Raw genomic sequence first — 22449 nt, 5'->3', positions numbered from 1 at the left:
CCATAGTTCCTCTTCTGTAATGGTCCCTCCATATATGTTTGATGGACTTTTCAGGGAGCTCAAGCTGACTCATGCCATTCTCCTGATGGTTTAGATTTGATGTTGGAATAAAATGTGACACTTATAGGTCATTCAACAGTTAGCAAAAAGCCATAGAGGAAAAGAATATTCATTAAAGATATTCACTAAGGATGCTTTGAGTTGATGTCGTCAAGCAGGTACATATTCTGATGTACCCACCAAGCTTTAGAGTGCCTCCTGGTGCTCTCCTAGTACAGGCAGAGTAGTATAGGGGATAGAGGGCTAGCTTTGGAGGAAGGAAGACCTAGATTCAAGCTTTGCTTCCGACACATATTAGCTGTGTGACCACAGGCAAGTCACCTAACCTTGAGTACCCCCAGACAGCTAAGTTGAATTGCTGGTCTACAACTCAGGGTTTTTCCAAACTGGGAGTTTCCTATGCTGATGGAATCACATATTTGAACAAATCAATTCATTTCGTTTCTTTTAGAATATTTTTTCCATTAAATTTCATTTTCAAAGATAAGCCTTTTCTTTCACCTTTTTCCCTCTCCCGCTGAGAAAGCAACTCCCACTGAGAAAGCAAGAAAGACAAAATACCCTATATAAACATGCATAGTCAAGCAAAACAAAATTTCTCATTGGCCATGTCTAAAAAAATGTCTCAGTCTGTGTTCTGAGGCTGTTACCTCCCTGTCAGAAGATGAGCAGCATATTTCATTATGAGTCCTCAGGAATTATTGGTTGGTCATTGTGTTGATCAGAATTCCCAGGTTTTCTTTCTTTTTTTCATTTTTTTTAAATTTTGTTTTAATCAGCCAACATCTGCTTTCTCACTCTCTAACCCCTCTCTGCCTCCTTCCCCTCCTTGCAAATGAGAACACAAGAAAAACCAAATCCATTACATATACGAATGGTCAATCAAAACAAATTTCCACATTGGCCATATCCTAAAAAAATACTTGTCTCATTCTGGATTCTGAGCCCTTAACTTCTCTTTTAGGAGGTGGGTAGCATGTTTCAACATTAGTCCTTTGGAATCTTGGTAAGCTGTTATACTGATAAGGTTTAGCACAATTGTATTCTATCATATTTCTGTACCAAAATTTGTTCATCCATTTCCTAATTATGGGGACCCACTTAGATTCCCATTCTTTGTAACTTCAAAAAGAGCTATAAATATTTTTGCATATCCTTACAGTTTTTTTTGCTTAGGTATGATCCATCCCTGGAAGCTCTGGATTTTGGCCATGAGGTTCTTGGAAGTTTTCATTTTAAGATTTATTTTAGGAAGTCACCAGTAGATTCTTTCTATTTCTACTTTGCCATCTAGTTCTAAGGAATTTATGGTTGCTTTTATGATTTATTGAAATATATTGTCTAGGTCTTTTGGAGGGGTGGCATGAAGTTCAGATAGTCCAATGATTCTGAATTTTTTTTCTCCTTGACTTGTTTTCTAAGTAACTTGTTTTTGCTATGTAATTCCCTACATTTTCTTCTGGATTTTTTTCAGCCTTTTGACTTTGTTTTACTATTTCTTGTTGCTTCATGGAATCGGTGGCTTCTATTTGGTCCATTCTGATTTTCAGGGAGTTTGTTGCTTGGGCAAGATTTTGTATCTCTTTTGCCCAGCTGTCAATTTCTTTTCCAATTCTTCCATAGCTCTCTTTTCTTTTCCATTTTCTTTTCCTCAAGTGCTCTCATTCCGTTTATTTTAAAAAATACAAAAAAACCACTCTTGCTTCATCTCTTCCATGAATTCTACTTGAGTTTGGGCCCAGGCTATGTTTTTCTCTGAGGCATTGCTTGCAGATGTTTTGAAGTAATTTTCTTCTTTTGCATTTGTGTCTTGAGTGACTTTGTCACCACATGGTAGGGTTCTTTTTTTGTTTGCCTGTTCTTCTAGCCTACTTCCTGACTTTGGACTTATGTTAAGGCTGGGCTCTGCCACACTTTTGGAGGGAAGGTCTGGGCTGGTCCTTTTACTGTTTTCTTGGGGTATTGAGTCTTGTATTATTCTAGGATCTCAGGGGCAGGCTGGGTACCAGAAGCTTCAGTGCTCTCAAAGTGGGTCTGATCCAGGGCAAATCTGTTTTGTTCCCCACCCCCAAGTCTGGCCTCTACAGGTTCTTGACCTAGGTTTGGATCTGTAAAAAAATAGGTTACTACTGAATTGACTCTACCCCTATTAGCCAGCTGGAAAGCTCTGTTAGTTCAGAGTGACAGAATTATAGGCTGTCCTTTGGTCTGGGATTCCCACCTTGGTTATTCTTGTGTAGGCTGGTCTAGATGCTGGAAACTTGGTCTGAGCCATACTATTGATGTTGCTGACTTCTGAACCTTGGCCTTTTTTCATACATCTCTTAGGGTCTCTCTGCCACGGGATGCTATTCCCCTGTAGAGGTCCCCTTCTTAATCTGCCCTAAATTTATGACCCAGGACTGGGTAGCAGGTAACAAAGCTGCCAAATGGACCCTGTCCTCATTGCATTGACCAAAGTGGGTCTGGTTGTGCCCTAGTTAGGGTCTGGGGTATCTTCTGGTTCCAGTTTAGAGCCTTTCCCTGGGCCCTGGATGTTTCACGTTCTGCATGCTCTTGGCCTGACCCAGCACCCAGTGCCTGTAGACATCCCTGTCTATCTCCCTATGATGACTTGCACTGGAGAAATGACTCCCTGTGACTTTTTATGAATTTCCCCATCAGGATTCAGTCTGGTGTGTTTTCTAGATCTGTTTGGTGGAGTTATTGCATGGCTTCCTACCACTCTGCCATCTTGGCTCTGCCCCCTATCCCCCCACTCCTGTTAGTTTCTAATTTTAGGCACCACAGTGACTTTTGGATAGACTGGGGTGGGAGTGGGGGACTAGTTGATTCTGAATCTTGCATCTCTGTCATTGCTGTGCTGGTGCACACCCCTGTCCTCTGAGGCGCCTGGCAGCATTATAAAGGGAGGGTGGTGTGTACTGGAATCTCAGGTGAAGAGTCCTTCAGTTTAACTGGGCAACCAGCAGGACAGCTATCCAAAGCATGCTGAAGAGGGTAATTCAGTCAATGAGGCCACAACTTCTCTGAACAACCGTGCCTCCTTTCTATGAGGGCTTTTTGTCTGGCAGAGCCTGAGTGGGAGTTGTTTCCTCACAATGACTGTCTAAGAAGTCCAGTGATTTCCAAAACAGGCCTTGGAATGACTCTCATGCCCCAACCATAGGTGTGAAATGAGGAGCACTTTTCCTGCCTTGGGACAGTTTCTGTGGAATTCTACATACATTTTCTTTCTTCCAAACTAGAGGAGAGTAGGGGGTGGGTGTTGGCAATAGGAATAAGATGGTCACCTGATGCATTCTTTCCCCAAACTATTCAATTAGGGGAAAGTCTGTCAAGGCTTATACATTGGGGTGAGGGATAGTTACAACTGCAGATCCAAATGTGCTGTCTGCTGAAAGACATGTTTTATTTTGACTCTTCTCTTGTCTCTTGTTGTGTCTTGTAGAAGGAATGGGATGGAGAAGAGTACCTCACATCGAGGCCAAAGCAAATTCCTTTCATTAATGTGTAGGTCCAGGGAAAATATGTAGTGATTTTCTTTTGTTTGGGTGCTGAATTGATATTTTCCCCTCCTTTTGACAATTGGCCATTTAACAATTGTGATCCAGAGCATTTGTATTTCTAGTTTTTCCACACTTGGAAGCTATCCTGGTGGAAGTGACTTCACCACAAATGGATTTACTGAAGAAGTTTATGATTTGTTGCTTTTCTTAGCTGAGGGTGCCTTGAGTTCCTATTGAGGGGGGTGTAATGGTATATAGTTAAGAGAGGTCACACATGTGCCCACTCCTGTACTCTCTCTTTCCGTCTCTCTCTCTCTCTCTCTCTCTCTCTCTCTCTCTCTCTCTCTCTCTCCCTCCCTCCCTCCCTCCCTCTCTCTCTCGTTGCCTATTCTCTCTTTCCTCCCCTCTCCTCCCCAGGTGATTTGTGGCATCTGTAGTTTCCTTAGGATGACTGGCAGCATCATAGAATATTTACACATTCTCTATTGTATTATTGTAATGCATAAAATCACAGAATAGAGTCTATGTTGGCCTATTATTACATATCATTATATAACATATAATTATATGCATAGAACATATATTCCCTCTATAACTAATTTGTACTATTCACTTTATATTTATGGTTAACAGTTCTTAACAGAAAGGAAGTCACCTGAGATCAACATTATAGTTGGTATGAATTGTGTTGTCTTTTAGAGTTGTCTTCGTTGACGTTACTGTTGTCATTGTATCCATTAGTCTTTTCATTCTGGTGTCTTCACCCATAACCATTTGTGTAAATCTTCCCCTGTTTCTATGAATTCTTCCTAGACATTGTTCCTCAAAGCACAGTAATAAATATTCCATTCCATTTACGTAGCACACTTTGTTCAGCCTTTTCTGTACTGATGGAGACATCATTTGTTGGAATCGTAAAGTCTTAGATTGGAAAGGATTTTGGTGGTCATCCAGTCCAACCTTCTCCCCATTATGGGAATTCCTTCTTTACACAGCATGGTGTAGTGGAAAAAATATTGGATTTGTAGTCAAGACAATCAGGCAAGAAGCATTAATTAAGCACCTACTGTGTACCAGGTACTATGGCAGGGGATTTAAAGAAAAAACAATGAAATAGTCCACATGGTCAGGGATATTACAGTCTTGTTTTGAAATATGCTTTTGATGTTTACTTAGCTGTGTGGTTAAGTGTAACCAATCACATAACTTCCCACTTATAAAATTGGTATAATATTATTTATGCTACCTGTCTCAATAAATTTGGTCAATGGACATTTATTAAGTACTAGCGTTGTGCTAAGAGCTGGGGATACAAACATGAAAAAGAAAGACAGTCTCTGCTTTCAAGGAGTTTACAAACTAGTTATTGTGTTGTTTGTTCTTGTTCAGGAAAAGTACTGAGACATTGGGGAGGTGATGCCATGACTTGCTAGTGAATAGAATTTAAATGAGAGAGGGCTATGCAGTCACCAGCCTCACTTGTGCCCTGAGTAATTGAAGCCACTCCCTTGCTTTCAGCTAGCGGGTGTACCAATTACTGAGACTTGGGAATGACCTTATCTTAAAGGGGCCAAGGTCTCCTTCTGCATCCGGCCATCCTTAGTCCTTCTGATTTTCAATCTAATAGAGGAAGATAAAGAAACTGGAGCGGGATGGGAAGGGAAGGTACCCAGAGTGGGGCATGATGGGAAAGTCCAGAGGGGGTGCAGCTGGGTGGGAAATGAAGGGTTGTTGTGAGGAAAGCACTTTGTACACCTTTTAGTACTTTCCAAAGCTGAACTATTGTTAAAGCATCCCTAAAAAGGTGGTAACACTTTTTCTTCTAATCACAGGGAACTCACACTTTCACAAAGTCAGTTCCATCTTGGGACAGTTACTATTGTTAGAAAGTCCTTCATCGCTTTGGACTCTAATTTGCCTCTATAACATCTGTCTGTTGGTTTGGCCGGCTGTTGCTATAGAAAATATCGATTCTCTCTTTCAAATATTTGAAGAGAGCTAGTTGTTGGTTGATTACCATCTGACTTCTGCTCACCTGCTGCATGGGAATTCAGTAACCTCCAATAGATGCTGCATTGTGCCATGTCCTTGCTCCCTTTGCCAACACTGTTTCCGTCAGTGGCCCAGTCTGGGACATGGCCTGGACAGAGATAGTAGAATGTGTTTGGCATCTCTGGTTTTAGGCAGTGTGCCCAGTGCTGGGTGCTGCTGCCATTTCCTTGGTTACCCGGGTATATTCCAGATACTAAGCATTGGCTGGTTTCTGGCCATTTCCAAAATGCTTGGAAAGGTTGTTGGCAGTGGTAGAGACTGTAATGACATGAGTGTAAGGGAGACTTCAGGAAAAGTCTCCTTGATTTAATAGTTTCACAGTTCAACAGTGTCCTAAGTAGCAGTTGGTATTCATCAAATGGAGAATTCTTTGGGGGTGGGGGTGGGGGGGCAGGGGCTTCAGGCTTTTGAGTCACATTTTTATAGACCAGGAAGGTTTCCAGGCCAATTAAAATGACAGGATATTTTTGGCAGGAGATGGCCTGTTCTGTTGGAATGCTTGCCAGTCTGAGCCCCCTTTCCCTCCATGTATGTCAGTGTCAATGGCGCCTTAGACCCTGGCTTCTGGGCCATGTTTCCATTCTAGCCTATCCTAAAAACAGAAAGGCCTCAACTTGGAGGGAGGTAGCTTTCTGGAAAGAACTGAGAAGTAACTCAAAAGGGGTCTTCAGATGCAGGTGTGCCCAAATTTTAAGAAAACATAAAATTCTAAATTCACAAGACAGATGGGAATATGACTTGTTTATTACACAAATGAACTCACTGCAGGGTTCTTTTAAATTGTGAGCTCAACTGGTCTATTTAAGTTTTTTGGAAAACCAGATCATAGGTTAACTTTATCAGGAACATAAATCAGTGATTCTGGCCTTGTAGTCAGAGAGACCTCCTTATGTGCCCTACCTCTGAACACAGACTAGGCACACGAACCCAAGCAAATCACGTAATCTTACTTTTCAATATCCTTGGATAACTCCCAAGACTGAAAGTTGCAGATGAATTGCCACTCTGCATTGGTGGAAGGAGTTTTCCTGCTGGGAGTTCTCCATACTGGAGGAACTGTCCCAAAAAAGAAACAAAATTGAAGAGAACAAGTATCTATCCAGAAGCTGGTGATTTATCTATCTATCCCTGCCAAAGACAGGATGAGAAGAAAGGGACTTGAGAGTCAACATAGGAAACTCCCGGTTTATTTGTCAGAATAAGGAGTAGTCTTAGTTTATTCATTAGAATAAGGAATTGACTAGCTTCTTCGTGGTTAAATATGAGCTTATTTCAAGACAAGGAAATGTCCTAAAGGAACTTTTCTTAACAGTCTCGCTTGAGGTCCCCATCCCCACCTTTGCCCACTAGCTAAAGGCTGAACTGTTTAGCTGGACATTCAAAGGTCTTTATAATCTAACCTCATTTTACCTTTCCAGCCATATCTTCTACTGCCCCAGGACTCGCACCCTCTACTCCAGACAAACTGGTCTACTTACCATGTCCTGAACAAGCTTTATATCTTTTTGCTTCGAGGCTTTTTTTTTAGGAATGCCCCCTAGTTCTGAGTGTTTCACTCATTCTCTTCAAAGCCCAGATTACACACCACCCCTTTTGCAAAGCCTTGCCTGATCATCCCACCTAGAAGAGAATCACAGAGCTCCTAACGATCTTACCAAGATCACCTAATCCTGGCCCTTAGCAACTAAATAGATTAACGGACACCCTTTCCTCTAGCATTTTGCTTATGTCCGCTCCCCCAAAATGAAATTCATTTTACATTGCCTCATTCTCTAGTGATTTGTGTCTACATGCTATAATCTCTACTAAATTATAAGCTTCTTGAGGACAGAGGCCTTATCTTGTTCTTCTCTTAGTGTCTCACATATGGGCAGCTAGGTGGCTCAGTGGATAGAGCACTGGGCTTGGAATCAGGAAGACTCATCTTCATCAGTTCAAGTTCAGTTGCAGTCACTTAACCTTGTTTTGCCTCAGTTTCCTCATCTGTAAAATGAGCTGGAGAAGGAAATGGCAAACCAGTTCAGTATCTCTGCCAAGAAGATCCCCCAAAAGGGGGTCACAAAGAGTTGGATGTGACTGAAATAACTGAACAACAAAAGCATCTCACATAATAGAATTATAGAATGTTAGTGCTGGATGTTAGAGATTGGCTGCCTCCTCACTCAGATGCTGCAGGCCACTTTTCCCATTTGTAAGTTCTATGTGGAGCCTCCATTTTGGGAAAGGGGTCAGTCAACCTATCCCAGCCATTCCTCGTTCTCCAGATTTAGCTGCCACACCCCTACACAGGTGCATCATTCCTTCCCTCCCGTTTTAGTTTCCCTTTTATATGATATCTTCCTCCGTTAGAATATAAGCTCCTTGAGGGAAGGGACTGTTTTTCTTTTTGCTTTTATTTGTATCCCCAAAGCTTAACACAGTGCTTTGCTAGCAGTAAGAGTTTAATAAGCATTTGTTTACTGTTCACTGAATGGTGCCATCCAGTATCACATTTGGAAAGCACCTAAATGGCAATTCTCTCTACAATGTCCCTAACAAGTGACCATTCAGCCTCTATTTGGAGTTCTCCAGTGAGGGGGACTCCATACTATCTCCATTCTCTAGGCAGCTGTAAGGTTAATGGGGAATAAGATCTTCCCTGCCCATCAATAGGCCTCATGTGGAGCCCATTAAGGGAAAATTGCTTGCTTCTAGGAAGGCTTACACACCTTTTGCTAATTTCTAATTAGGCACTGAACCTATTAGCTGAAAGAGTATATATTGTGAGAGGTGAGCTTTTGCTTTGGGGCTCCCTTACAAGAAGGATCCTGTGATTCCCTGGTCAAGACTCTGAGTGGCCTTATGTTCAGAGCTCCCTGACTGCTCAGAGGTAAAGGTGATGAATGTAAAGTATATATAGCAGTATTGCTTTGATTCAGGCAGTAGAGCCCTGTGTTTTGGGCTTTATTTTTCTTCTCCATATTTTCTCTGTTCGTATTTTATGTAATTAAAGATTGTTGACTCCTGAAACAACTATCTTTCCTGGTAAAGCAGATCTAAGAACCTGTGCTAGCAGCCATCCTGGCTATGCCAGTGTGATTGCTGTTAAAGCATCCCATTCTGTTTTGGAATCATGAGTAAGTTTTTCCTCAATATCAAGTTGAAATATGCCTCTTTGCATCTTCCATCCATTGCTTCTGGTTCTGTCTTCTCTGGGACCAAGCAGGACAAGTCTAATCCCTCTACTGTATGACAGACCTTCAAAAGACACTTGTCAGGTTCACCTTCATTCTGTTCTTAAGGCTAAAGCTTCCCATTTCTTCCCTGAGCTCTCATATGACATGATTTTGAGTCCCCTCACCATTTGATTCACTTCCCCTAGACTCTCTCCAGCTTGCAAAGCTCTTTATCGACTGTCTCATGCAGAACTAGAGCAGTCTAGATGTGGACTAACCAGGGCAGAATATAGTCAGTCCATCAGCTGAGAATAATTTATTAAGTGCTTCTTGTGTGTCAGGCATTGTGCTAAGTATTGGGATACAAAGAAAGAAAAAAAAAACACCCACCAGTCCCTGCCTTCAGGGAATTCCCTTGGGAAACAAGTGAATAACTAGGCATATACAAGATAGATACATAGTAGATGAAAGACAACCTGAGAGAGGAAATCACTAATAACCGAGGATCAGTTAAGTCTTCCTGCAAAAGGTAGGGCTTGAGTTAAGTCTTGAAGGATGCCTGGGAAAAGTGGAGGTGAGGGGGCGGTGTAAGAGCTTAGCTTTGCTGCTTACTACCCTTTTGATCGTGAGCTAATCACCTTACATTTTTGACTCTGTTTGTTCATCTGTAAAATGAGAGAGTTTGTCTAAATGATCTTTCAGGTCTAAGATGCCTTTCAGGTCTAAATTCAAGGATTCTGTGAACCTTAATTATAACCTTCCTCCTTCTTTACGTGATGCTTTATTGAATTAGCTTTTTTTTAGGTGAATGAATGAATGGAAAAAAAAGATTATTTAGCAGTTACCATGTGCTAGGTACTATGCCAAACTCTGGGGATACAAATACAAGGAATCAAGATAGTCCCTGCCTGCCCTCAAGGAGCTTAAAATTCTACTGTGAGAAGACAGCATCTAAAGGGGAGCCTGAAGACATAGTGGTGTGCAGGCTTAGCAGTTTGGAAACACCTGGGATACGGGGTGATGGCCAGGTTCTGGGCAGGATAAAGCAGAAATTCCCCTAAGGAGCCCTGGGTCCCAGGTGCAGTGTCTGAGTACCAATGGGAGGAGGATAATGAACGTGGCTAGAGTTCAGGAAGCATCATTTGGAAATGGCTGGGACATAGTGTGGTATCCTGGTTCTGGGAGAGATAAGGCAAAAAAAACCCAACAACTTACCTGTTGACTCCTTTTGAGTTTACAGTCTGCAAGAACCCCATTTTGACATTTTGATACATTTTGGCACAAACTGTATCTTCCTCATCTTGTCCTTAAGCAGTAGATTTTTTAAAGATTCAAATGTAATACTTTAGACTTTTATCAAATTTTCCTTTATTGGACCAGCACCATCATTTAGGTTTTTCAGTTTTTTTCATTATTAAATTTTATTTTTAATTTCTGGAATAAAACAAGCATTTCCATAACATAATATAATTAAAAAGATGATTGCACATGAAACTACAAGTCTGCTATGAACAACTTGCTATTCCTTTCAAATATACCACAAAATTATCATGTAGGTTTTTTTTCTTCTCTTCCCCCTCCTCTCCTCAGAGGTGTAAAACTAGATGTAACCCTAAGAGATAGTAAAAAAAATACCCCATTTAAAATAACTCCAGACAGTATAAAGTACTGGGAGTACATATGCCAAAACACTGTTTAGTTTTTTGAGATTTTTTTATATTCCTATTATATCATTTAGCACATTAATTATCCTATCTCACTCATAAATTTGATAAATATGCCATCTGTGATATCACCCAGATAACTGATAAAAAATCAAAATGCTGGACAAGACCAAGGCCAAATCCCTGAAGGTACTATACTTGGGAGCTCTCTCCTAGTTGACAGTGATCATTGGGGTCTAACCATTCAGTCTGTTTCAAATCCACCTAACCATGCTGTTTTTCAGACCCCTGTCTCTCCATCTTGTCCACAAATATATCACAAGATGCTTTGCCACATGTCTCGGTGAAATCCAGCTATGCCCCATTGTAACCCTGACCCACAGTTCCAGGAACCATCTCAAAATAGAAAGTGAGGTTAGTCTGGAATGACTTGTCCTTGAAGAACCCGTGCTGCTTATTAAAGCTCATCCTGCCCCTAAGTGCTCAAAAATCAACTCTAATACTCCAACACAGAATTTCTCCAGGAATGGAAGTCGTTACCATAACATAAAGAGACTGAGACCTTGAAAAGTGAATTGATTTACACAAGGTCACATGGGTTTCTTGTTGTTTAGTCATTTTTCAGTCCTGTCCAACTCTTTATGACCTATTTGGGATTTTCTTGGCAGACACTGGAGTGATTTGCCATGCCCTCCAGCTCATTTTACAAATGAAGAAACTGAGGCAAACAGGGTCAAGTGACTTGCCCAGGGTCACCCAGCTAGTAAGCGTCTGAGGCCAAATTTGAACTCAGGTCTTCCTGTCTCCAGGCCTAGTGTTCTACCCACTGGGCCATCCAGTTGCACCTAGAAATGGGACTAGAATCCATGTCTTCATGATTCCTAGTCTAGCATTCTGTCTATTTTATGCTGCTATTTCCCAGCTGACATTTAATAAATGTTTGTTAAATGAATAAATGACACGAATGCATGAGTGAATTTATCCAGGCTCCATTAGCTGTTGGAAAGTTTGACTAAGATTAGCCAGGCTTCTTCTGTTTGCTTTGTTAGAGCTACAAAGATCTCCTTCCTATTGATTTCCTTTGAGTCTGAGACGATAACAGGCAGTCAGAGGGGTGAGGGTCAGGCCCACGGATCACAATATGGATTTTTGACTTATAATGATACGTAAAATATGCTTGAGTGTAACACATAGTGGTATGCATGAGAACACTGTGTTGACAAATGTAAACAGATATCCTTAAATTGGTCAATAAGCCTTCTTTGCCCTTGTGTTTACCTTGGAATGGCTCTTGCTGGTGTCTCTACCTGGATGTTCTTTGAAGGCTGGTTTTATGTCAGGAAGCCCAGTGTAGTCCTTGGGCCCCAGGAGGCACTTGCTAACTACTGCTGAATAGGCTTGATTGGATGCAAATATTAAGTGTGGTCCCAGTAAGCTTTGCTTTACTTTAATGTTTAACTAGATGACCCTATTTCACTCCAATGAAACATCCAGAGAATGAGCCATCCAGACATAGGATCATCAGATCATAGTACTAGAGCTGGATGTGACCTCATAGGTCATCCGGTCTAACCCCTTCATTTTACAAATGGGGAAACTGAGGCCAAGAGAAGTTAAGTGACTTACACCATTTTAAGCAAAGTGCCCAGGTCGGCCATGTTCATGACTTCATTCCCTCATAGGCTTTATCCCTGACTCTTCAGACTTCATTCTCCATCATAATCTAAGCAGCCTAGAAGATCATCCCACCCCCTGGCTCCTCCCTCTGGTTTGTCAGTTCCTTTAAGAACTTCCATTGTAAGGAAAGTAAGGAAAGTTCCTAAGCCAGCCATCTTAACGCCTTCATTCCTTTCTGGGAAAAGTCATTGCTGACTCTCCAGACTTCTTCGCTACTATGCTCTTTACAGGTAACTCTCCCCACATTTTCTGCTTCCTTTTATGTATTGTCTTCCCCCGTTAGATTGTAAATTCCTTGAAGGTAGGTCTTCTCTCTCTTTTTGCTTGTATTTGATTTGCTAGCACTTAGCATAGTGCCTGGTATGTAGTGGACTTGTCCCAAGGTCTTTGTTGTTCAGTCATTTTCAGTTATGTCTGACTCTCCATGACCCTGTTTTGGATTTCCTTGGCAAAGATGCTGAAGTGATTTGCCATTTCCTTCTCTAACTCATTTTACAGATGAGGAAACTGAGGCAAACAGGGTTGAGTGATTTACCTAGGGTCATGCAGTATAAGTGTCTGAGGCCAGATTTGAACTCAGGAAGATGTGTCTTCCTGACTCCAAGCCAAGTATTCTTTGTACTATGGTGCCACCTACCTGTCCATCCCAAGGCCACATAGGTGGAAAGAGGCAGAGCTGAGATTTGAACTCGGGTCCTCTAACTTCAAAACCAGTGAGTTTTCCACTATCCCATTCTGCTTCCCCTGAGCTACCATCAATCAAAGCAAATCCAATCACTTGTTAGGCAGTACAGAAAACCCAAAGCATTCTATCTCCTATAGCTGCTCTCCCTGGCACCCTTTCCTTGGAGAGGAAATCATGGAGCATTAGTTAGATTGGAAAGAGAACTTGGAGATCATTTCATTGAACCCCTCATTTTTTTTACACAAATGAAGACAGTGGGACAAAAAGCAAGAACAAAACCTAATGGGAGGCTTGGAGGTTGTGTAGTTGTGTTTTGGGGAGGATGGTAATGAGGCTTGACAGGAAGGAGCTGAGTTTGCATGGGGGATGGAGGAACAACTAGAAAATGTGGGATAGTAAATGGAATATTGGGAGAAGACTTGAGTTCAAGTCCTGACTTTGCTACCATGAGAAGCTGGATAAGTCTCAGTGCCTGGTACATGTTAAGTGCCTAATAATTGCTTTTTGATGGACTAATTTTTCTAGGCCTCATCTAAGGTCCTTTCCAGGTCTCCATCTATTTTTTTAACCTTAATGTGCTTTATTGATGGAAGGAGTTTCTGGTGGGGAACCTCTTGTACCAATACAGACTGACCCCTTCTCTGTAACCTCTAGTTCCAGAGGATTACCTGTTTAGTAATTTTTCAGTTGTGTTTGACTCTTTGTGACGCCACTTGGGGTTTTCTTGGCAGAGATACTGGAGTGTTTTCCCATTTCCTTCTCCTCATTTTACAGATGAGGAAACTGAGGCAAATAGGGTTAAGTAACTTTCCCAGACTCCCACAGCCAGATGTGTCAGAGGCAGGAGCTGAACCTAGGTCGAATGGCTTTGAGGCCAACTTCCTCTTCTCTACATTATACTAGCTCTCATTCTATGATCCTGTGAAGGAAGAGACTTGGAGAAAAATGACTTGGCCATGCTGCTGATGGCAAAGAGGGGACGAAAACTCAGGGCTCTCCTGATTCCTAAACTTGAGCCAGTGGTATTTCTACGATGCCCAGGTGTTTAATGGGCTATGTTTGACTCTTGGAAAGAGCAAAGGCTATGCTAGGAAGCAAATTCATATATTCTGTGTAGTCCAGGTGTGTATAAATCTTTTTAAAGAGAACTCTCAATGACGTATTCTAATTGGAGACAAGAATAGTCACAGATGATTCATTAATTTCTGTACTTGTTTCACTTTGCTCCCCCCTTCCCACCTCCCTGTCCCCAAGCCACTTTCCAGAGTTGCTAAGAAAGGGATGTGAAGTTGACTCTTTGATTTTCACTGCTTTTTTCTTTCCACCTTCCAATGGAGGTGCTAATAAATGGGAACTGGTCAGAGGGTGGGGAGCAAGGTAAGAGGAGTCAAGTGAAAGCGAGATAAATATAAGTTTGAATCATAAAAAGTGAATTGTATTCTTTTATTTGATGTAAGGAAGACTGAAAGATAATGACATCTCAGATGGCAGAGGCAGCATGGTACGTAGTGGTGAGAGCCTCCGCCTTGAAGTCTATATTTGAATTCTGGCTCCAACATGTATTAGCGGTGTATCCTTTGTCATTATCATTTTAGTCTTGTCTGACTCTTTGTGACCCCATTTGGGGTTTTCTTGGCAAAGATACTGGAATAGTTTGCCATTTTCTTCTCCAGTTCATTTTATAAATGAGTAAACTGAGGCAAACAGGGTTAAGTGACTTGCTCAGGGTCACACAGCTAATAAAGTATGGGAGGCCAGATTTGAGCTCAGGTCTTTCTGACTCTAGGACAGGTATTCTATCCGCTGTGTCACCTAGCTGCCCTGTGTATCATCTAGGCATTCTGAGCCTCAGTTTTCCCATCTCTGGGTGAGGATAATAATATTCTCCAAGCCTCAGCTGGATCATTTGTAAAATGATGGGGTTCAACTGACCTTCTTGCTCCCAATCCTATAACTTCCAGTAACTGTGTCACAGGATTGTTGTGCAGAAAAGCACTTTGTAAATCCTCAAGGGTTATGTAGATGGGGGCCATCATTGTGCGTTTTGGATTATGTGGATTTATCAGAGAATTGTTTGATTGTTTTTGATGAAACAGAAATTCACATGACCCTGGGTGGAATTTGCCCTCCACCCCGCAACCAGCATTCTCTCCATGGCACTAGGCCATGCTGGAGTGGAGACTTCTTGGGGTAGTTAGAGACCAGAGCTAGAATTAAGAAATCACAGTTCAGGTGCCTTATTGGATGAAAAATGACAGAAGCTCTTTTTTCACTAAAGGGATGTGTGTATGTAACATCACTCTCAGAGGGATGGATGTGTGCTTGGCCAGATTGTCATTTTGTTTTTGTTCTCTGTGTTTGGGGTCTCTTTCTGGGTTTAGGGTCTTAGTGTGGGGAGGGCTGGAGGTGACTCGAGGCTGACTTCTGTTGTTCTTAGCCAACCCTGTTTGAAGGCTATCTAATCATAGGACTGACTCCCTTTGAGGTCTGGGGCCATGCCTTCTGAAAATACTCCTGCCAGACCACTGGTGGGTGCTTTGGCCACACAGCGTACCAGCCCCAGAGGAATGCTGTGCTTCAGGTCTGGGGTTAAAATGGTCATGAAGTGCATTCATGGAATCAAACAAGAGCCCAAAGTGGGATGTGCATCTTTTTCTTTTTTTAGACTCTGGAAGAACACTGTCTTTGCATTTTTAGCACCTGACACATAATAGTCATTTTCAAAATGAATAAATCAGTAAATGAGACGGCGGGGGCCTTAGAGGTCCAGTCTAACTCTTTTCTTTTATAGATGGAGAGAATGAAGCCCAGAAAAATGAAAAGACTTACCCAAGGTCACCCAGCAATAAGCAGCAAAATCAGGATCTGAAGCCCAGTTCCTCTGACTTCAGGTTTTTCCTATGTTTCTGCGTTGTACTCCCTCTAGGAGGAGCAAAGACAGGAGACCTGGGCTCACTCCTAGTTGTACTTACTTAGTATCTGTGCGATCTTAGGTGAATCATTTAACTTTTCTCAGCCTCAGTTTCCTGGTCTGTAAAATGGGAGTAATAATGCTAGCATTACCCACCTCTTGGGAGGAAAGTTCTATAGACGTGTGATCTATTGTTAACTAGGTAGTCCATATCCTGCCCTGGAGAATTTGAAGAATGAGAACTTCACTGTTTACTTTGCAGTGGATAAAGATTAAGGGGACACTTTGTGATACATATATATATATATATATGTATATATATATATATGCATATGTATATATAGGCACACATGTGTATGTATAATGCACACATCCGTACACATACATACCCATAGCTAGCAGGTCCAATCCCAGTGAAATCTTAAAGCAGGTGTCAGTGCTCCCCACCAAGCCTTCCTGCTTGCGTTTCTCTCTGTTCCTTCCACTGTTTTCTAAACATTTAGGGTTGTGTTGTTGTTCAGTCATTTTCAGTTGTGTGCAATTCTTCATAACTCCTTTTGGGGTTTTCTTGGCAGAGATGTTGGAGTAGTTTGCCATCTCCTTCTCCAGCTCATTTTACAGATGAGGAAACTGAGGCAAACAGGGTTAAGTGACTTGCTCAGGGTCACTCAGCTAGTAAGTGTCTGATTACAGATTTGAACTCATGAAGATGAGTCTTCTTGACTCTAGGCCCAACACTGTGCACTACGCCCCTCTTAAACTTATGGCAACAATCATTTTGGGGCCATAAAGCAGTCCTGTGGATCAAAGAATAACTCATGTTTCTATCGTGTTTTCAGACTTACAAAGCCCATTTGTGACAATACTCAAGTGGAATAGATGGTGTAGTATCCCCATTTTGCAGATAAGGAAACTGAGGCTGAAAGAAAAGGGAAGTGACTTGCCTTTGATGCCACAGTTAACGTCTTAGCCAGAATCTGAACCCAGGTTCTCTAACTCTAAATCTGGTGCACTTTCCATGATATCAGCTTATTCTTCTGTCTATAGCTGTATCTCCCTCTCCCCTCCTCCTCCCTTCTCCCCCCCTTCTCCATCTGTCTCTCTCTCTTTCTCTGTCTCTCTGTGTCTGTCTCTGTCTCTTTCTCTCACCAGTCCACTCTCTTCCTTGGAGAATGATTTTGGCATTGATTTCTGCGCCTTGCCCCTCACTATGATATTTCACTTTTCCAAAGACAAGAGCATATGCTACATCTTTTGGTGCTTGGTGCTCTCTGCCACGAATTGTTACCTTGTTTCATGTACCTGTGTCATGACTTCCCAGCTATACTTTGAAGACTATGACATTTTTTTAAGCTCCCATGGTTCCTAGCACACAGTAGGTATACCTTAAGTTCAGAGTTGAATGAAAATCCAAATTTAGTGCTAAGCCCTAGAAATGGTGAGGAACTGTTTCCAAGCCTATTTGAAGACCATCAGGGCATCCATTTTTGCATAGAGACATCATCAGGTGGCAGTGACACCCTTATTGGTGCTCCCTTAGGTCCAAGAAAAATGGTAAATAGCTTGGACGAGATGATCTCTAAGGTCTAATCTCCAAATGTTTGTGATTCTGAGAAATCACAGCGCTGGGCAAAAATGGTAAAAAAACAAAAAAAAAAAAAAAGAGGAATATTCTGATATCATCTGATATCACTAACCCTGAACCCCTGCTAGGTGGGCAAGAGGAGAAGACAAACCCATCCAGAAGGAGCTGATTGGTTTCACATTTACAGTTGCCCTACTACTGAACCCCTCATTAGCCTGTTTTTAAAAATCATGTTCATTTTCCTAAGTCTAAGCAGTAACAACCTCAGCTTAATGATGTGGTGGCTGCTTTATGAAGGCCTGGGCCCAGAACCCCTCAGAGCTGCATGTCTGGAGGCATTCTGAGAAGACAGGGCTCCCGGAGAGATGCTCAGAAGAGTTGGTTTCTCACCACTAATGGGACTGTGAAACTTGGCTTTCCAAGGGCCACGCGTTATTGCCTCGAACCTGCTGTGAGATGGGCTCCTTTTCTAAGTCACACGGGTGGAAAACTTTTTCAGATTTCTAGGGTTTGGACTGAATTGCCAGATTCTTTTAAAACTTCGTCAGGACTCTTCTCTCCTGTTTACTGGCCTGTCTTAAAGGAATATTAAAACTGGTGCTGCTACTTCCTAACCAGTACAGGGGAAACATTTCCAGGCCCTGTGTGCCCTATACCCAAGGGATAATCTTCCATACATAGGATCATGGCATCATAGATCTATAATTGGAAGGAACCTCAGAGGTTATCTAGACTAAAACCCTCATTTTACAGATGAATAAATTGATACCCACAGACATTAAGTGACTTGCCCAAGGTCACAGAAGTCTTAAGCATCAGAGACAGGATCTGAACCCAGATCCTCTGACTGAAAGGCAGCTTGGTGTAGGTCAGCGCTCCTCAAACTCTTTGGTCTCAGGAACCCCCTACACTCTTGAAAATTGTTGAGGACTCCAAAGGGTTTTTATGTACGTGGGTTGTATGTATCAATATTTACCACATTATGAAACTCAAGGCTTTAAAAATGAATGCTGAAAATTGTTTTTACATGCAGCTGGGAAATAAGATATACAGGCAGTGGGGTATAGAAACCTATCTTGCCCTATAGGAAAATAGAAAGGAAGGGGCTAAGAAAAGGTGGTGGGGAGTAATAGGGAGGGCAGATTGGAGGAAGGGGTAATCAAAATGCATGCTGTCCTGGGGTGGGGGGAGGGGAGAGATGGGAAGAAAATTTGGAATTCGGAATCTTGTGGAAGTGAATGTTGAAAACTGAAAATAAATAAATTTATATTAAAATATAAAAAATTATTGTATCAAAAAATATTTACCACATTAAAAATGAAAAGATCTGACCTCAGAGATCTCTTGAGGCAATCTCGGTGACCCCCAGGGGTCACCCAGATAGCACTTTGAGAACCATTGGTGTAGAGGATAGAGGAATAAGATCTACCTCAGACACCTGAATGAGTGACCCTGAGCAAGTCCCTTAATCTCTCCAGGCTTAATCTTTCCTTGTCTACAAAATGTGGAAGTGGAACTTAATGCCATCTAAGCTCTTCTAGCTCTAATTCTATCATCCTATGCTTCCAGAGCCTTTGATCAAGATGTGAGTATTTAAACATGGCTAGATTCCTTCCCTTCCTTCCCTCCCTTTCTTCCCTCCCTTTCTTCCCTCCCTTCCTTCCCTCCCTTCCTTCCTTCCCTTCCTTCCCTTCCTTTCTTCCCTTCCTTCCTTCCCTTCCCTCCCTATTTTTCTTACTTCCTCCCTTCCTTCTCACTCAGAAGCTCATGAATAGGTCCCTGCCCAAGCTCCACTTAATGGCTGCATTTTGGGCCCTCCTGGCTTACAGTGAATGTCAGTGGTAACTATTTCTCTTTAGGACAGCAATCCTGAGGGTCTTCCCCTCCCAGCTTGATTTTTTTTTCTTTTTTTCTAATTAAAGGGGCCATCCCTTGACTCACTTCTTTAAGAGGCCTGTTCACTGAATGGGCGTTACCTCACTCTAAGTGAGTACATGAAAAGGCCTTAGCCTGAAAGGGCCAGGATCTTCCATTGTATCCTGGGCCATCTCCAGTCATCCTGGTGAATATCAGACCACTGGACCCAGATGGCTCTGGAGGAGAAAGTGAGGCTGGTGACCTTGCACAGCCCTCCCTCCTTCAAATCAAAGTCAACTGCAAGTCATGTCATCACTTCTCTGAGGTCATGGTCCTCTTCGAGAACAAAGGACAAACACAACCCAATTTTTCCTCTTGCTGATGTCTGTTTGAATTGCCTTCTCCCTTTGGTGGAGACACTTCATAGACAGAACCATCACAGCCATGGAAGTGTCAGTCAGCTAGCATTGATTAAGCACTCAACATGTGCCAAACTCTGTGCTAAGCACTGGGAATTCAAATACAGGCAGAAAGACAGTCCCTGCCCTCAAGGAGCCTACAATCTAACGGGAAGATAACGTATTAAAAAGCGAGCTGTAAAGCAAAGGGGTGAGATGAAGGAACCCAGCATAGGAATGTGCTAGAGAAAGTCCTGAGTACAGGAGGGAGAGGCACCGGACAAGGCTGGCATGGCTCCTTAAATAGAATTCCCAGGAGGAGCCACTCAGTAAGAAGGAGAGGCTGAAGGAGCCCTAGATTCCAGCATTGCCCAGGGTCTAGACATTGGGGGAGGGGAGATTTTCCTCCCTGGGCAGATGTGTTGCCATACTTGTCCCCACAATTCCTGTTGCTTCCTTTCCTTGTCTCTTTGAGTCTTCTGGTAGCTCAGGCAGTAGGCGAGTGCTCCCTCTTTGGGTTATTGGCCACCTCGTCCTGGTACCCTGGCATCCCTGGTGGAGCTCTTCACTTTGTTGCCCACTCTTCTTTCCCCACCCAACACTGGACTGTCTCTGCACTCATGTATCTTCTCCACCCTTGCTCAACTGGACTAGTTCCAGGCACAGTTTGGGGCTGGTTATGGCTTTGCTTATGTGGGCAAAATATGCCATTTTCCCCTCATTAATTGGAGCAAGGGAAGAGCTATGTTTTAAAATCATCCTGTCTTCCCCACCCATTTTTTGAATATAGAAACAACGCTTTAATTGGGGGCTAAGAATACATTCACTTAGCTTGACTTTTTTACAGGGTGTTTTAGTGAAAAGTTTAAGGGAGTGTGAATGTCACACAAATGCTTTCATTGTAGAAGTTGTGAGCTCAGGAAAGCTGGGTCAAGGCTGCTTTTAGCTCCTCTCCAAGGTACTTAGAACACAGTTCACTTGTGAGATCATCAGCAAAAGGAGGGAGACTGAATTGGGCTTTTATTTTCTGTGTCCCAAACTACTCCTCAAGCTGGTCTTTTCTGGCAAATTTTGTGCAATCTTTTCTTCATCTTCTCATTTCACTCCTCCATAGGGTCTGTAAATTTAGAGTTAGAAGGAACGTTAGCGGTCATGTAGTCCAATCCCTTCATTTTATACATGGAAAAAACCGAGGTCTCTAGATGTTAAATGGTAGTTCAAGGTCACACAGATTTAAACCAAGGTCCTCAGACTCCAAATGTAGCACTGTCACATGCTACCTCTTACCACTGAATGTTTTCCCAGGCTTAGATTCTAGACCTGGATCCCTAGCCTATATTCCCAGCTCATTAAGCTTTTCTTTAGTCAAGTAATTTGGAAAAATCAACCTCCTCCAGGAAGACTTCTCCAGCTAATTGAGGGAGTTAGTAGCCAATTTATGAGGTGCCCTTCTCATCTAAATCAGCAAATCCCATGAATGTGACAGGAAAATTGGTAAATCTATAAAAGGTATATTCAAGGAGAAGAACTAACAGTAAGGGGATCAGGAAAGGCCCATGAACTGAGCCTTGAAAGCTCCCAAGTATTCTAAGATACAGAAGTCAGGCTGGAGAGCATTCCAAGCATGGGAGAACTGTGAAGGGAGATAGTATGCAGAGTTTGAGGATCAGCAAGTAGGACATTTTGGCTGGAACATTGAATGGGGACTAGGGAGTAATGTGAAATAAGTCTTGAAAGGTGGGTGGGAGCCAGATTGTGGAAGGCTTTGAATGCCATACTGAAAAGTTTGCATCTTACAGGCAATTGGGAGCCAGGGAGTACTAGTGAGCCAGAGAGTAATCCGGTCAGTGCTTTGTTTAGAAAGACTACTTTGGTTGCTGTGTGGAGGATCAGAGAGATTCAGAATGATAGAATGTCTGAACCAAAAGAGACTTTGAAGACTATTGAATCCAATTATCACATTTTGAAGGGGAAGAAGCCAAGGTTCAGAAATAGCAAAGTGACTTTTTCAACCAAGGTCATACAGTGAAGCTAGTGGCAAAACCAGGGCCAGAGCCCAGGAAGTCCAACCCTTTCATTTGCACCTAAATGTTTCCTGCTACCAGTGGAGAGGGCTTCACCACAATCATTCCAGACAGATGAGGTGGGGCCTGGGAAAGAGACCTGCATCTTTCCCTAGTTAGAAAAGCCTTCTCAGAGGAAATGGACTTTAGAAACTGCTTGAATTTTGCATGATTTATTCTTATCAATCTATGGAAAAAACAGGTGCCACCCCCCACCCCCTGCCCCTCCTTGGCAACTCATTCCAGTGCCCCACATTCCATGAAGGTGAGAAGCACTTCCTTCTTTTTCCACTATGGCACAATCTCCTACCAATTAAGTTTATGTCCTTTTTCCCTGTCCCTGATAAAGATGGAGACCAACCGATCACTCTCATTTTTTTGTGGCTTTTGTTAATGAGTCATTCTGTAGCCAGAATAAATGTATCTTTTATTGAGAATTAAAGAAGATTGTTTCTCTCCTGAGGAGAAGGATTATTAAATCCAGGCTAAGTTTTTAGAGCTATTATGAGTTGTTGGGTCTGCTGTGCCCAAATCTGAGTATAAACAAGTGGGGAAACTCAATCTGCAAAACCAAGTTAATTATCATGCGTAGCAGAAAACCGCTCTGCTGGTTCTCTTTTTCCCTGACATCAGTACGACTAATAAATATATGGCTGTAAATAGAACGGCAGGGGGACTAGCTGTGTGAGAGGACTTCAGCAACTTTCAGATGCATTCTAATAGTACCCTCAATTGACATTGAGTCAATTGTCACTTTTGAAAAGATAGATGAAGAATTCTGGGCTTTTGCCAAGAGAGATACTTGTGGTAAGCTAGGGGAGGGCCTTCGTGAC

The sequence above is a fragment of the Trichosurus vulpecula genome, chromosome 1, assembly GCF_011100635.1.
Source record: "Trichosurus vulpecula isolate mTriVul1 chromosome 1, mTriVul1.pri, whole genome shotgun sequence".
Lineage (NCBI taxonomy): Eukaryota > Metazoa > Chordata > Mammalia > Diprotodontia > Phalangeridae > Trichosurus > Trichosurus vulpecula.
Note: the sequence above shows the minus strand (reverse complement) of the source record.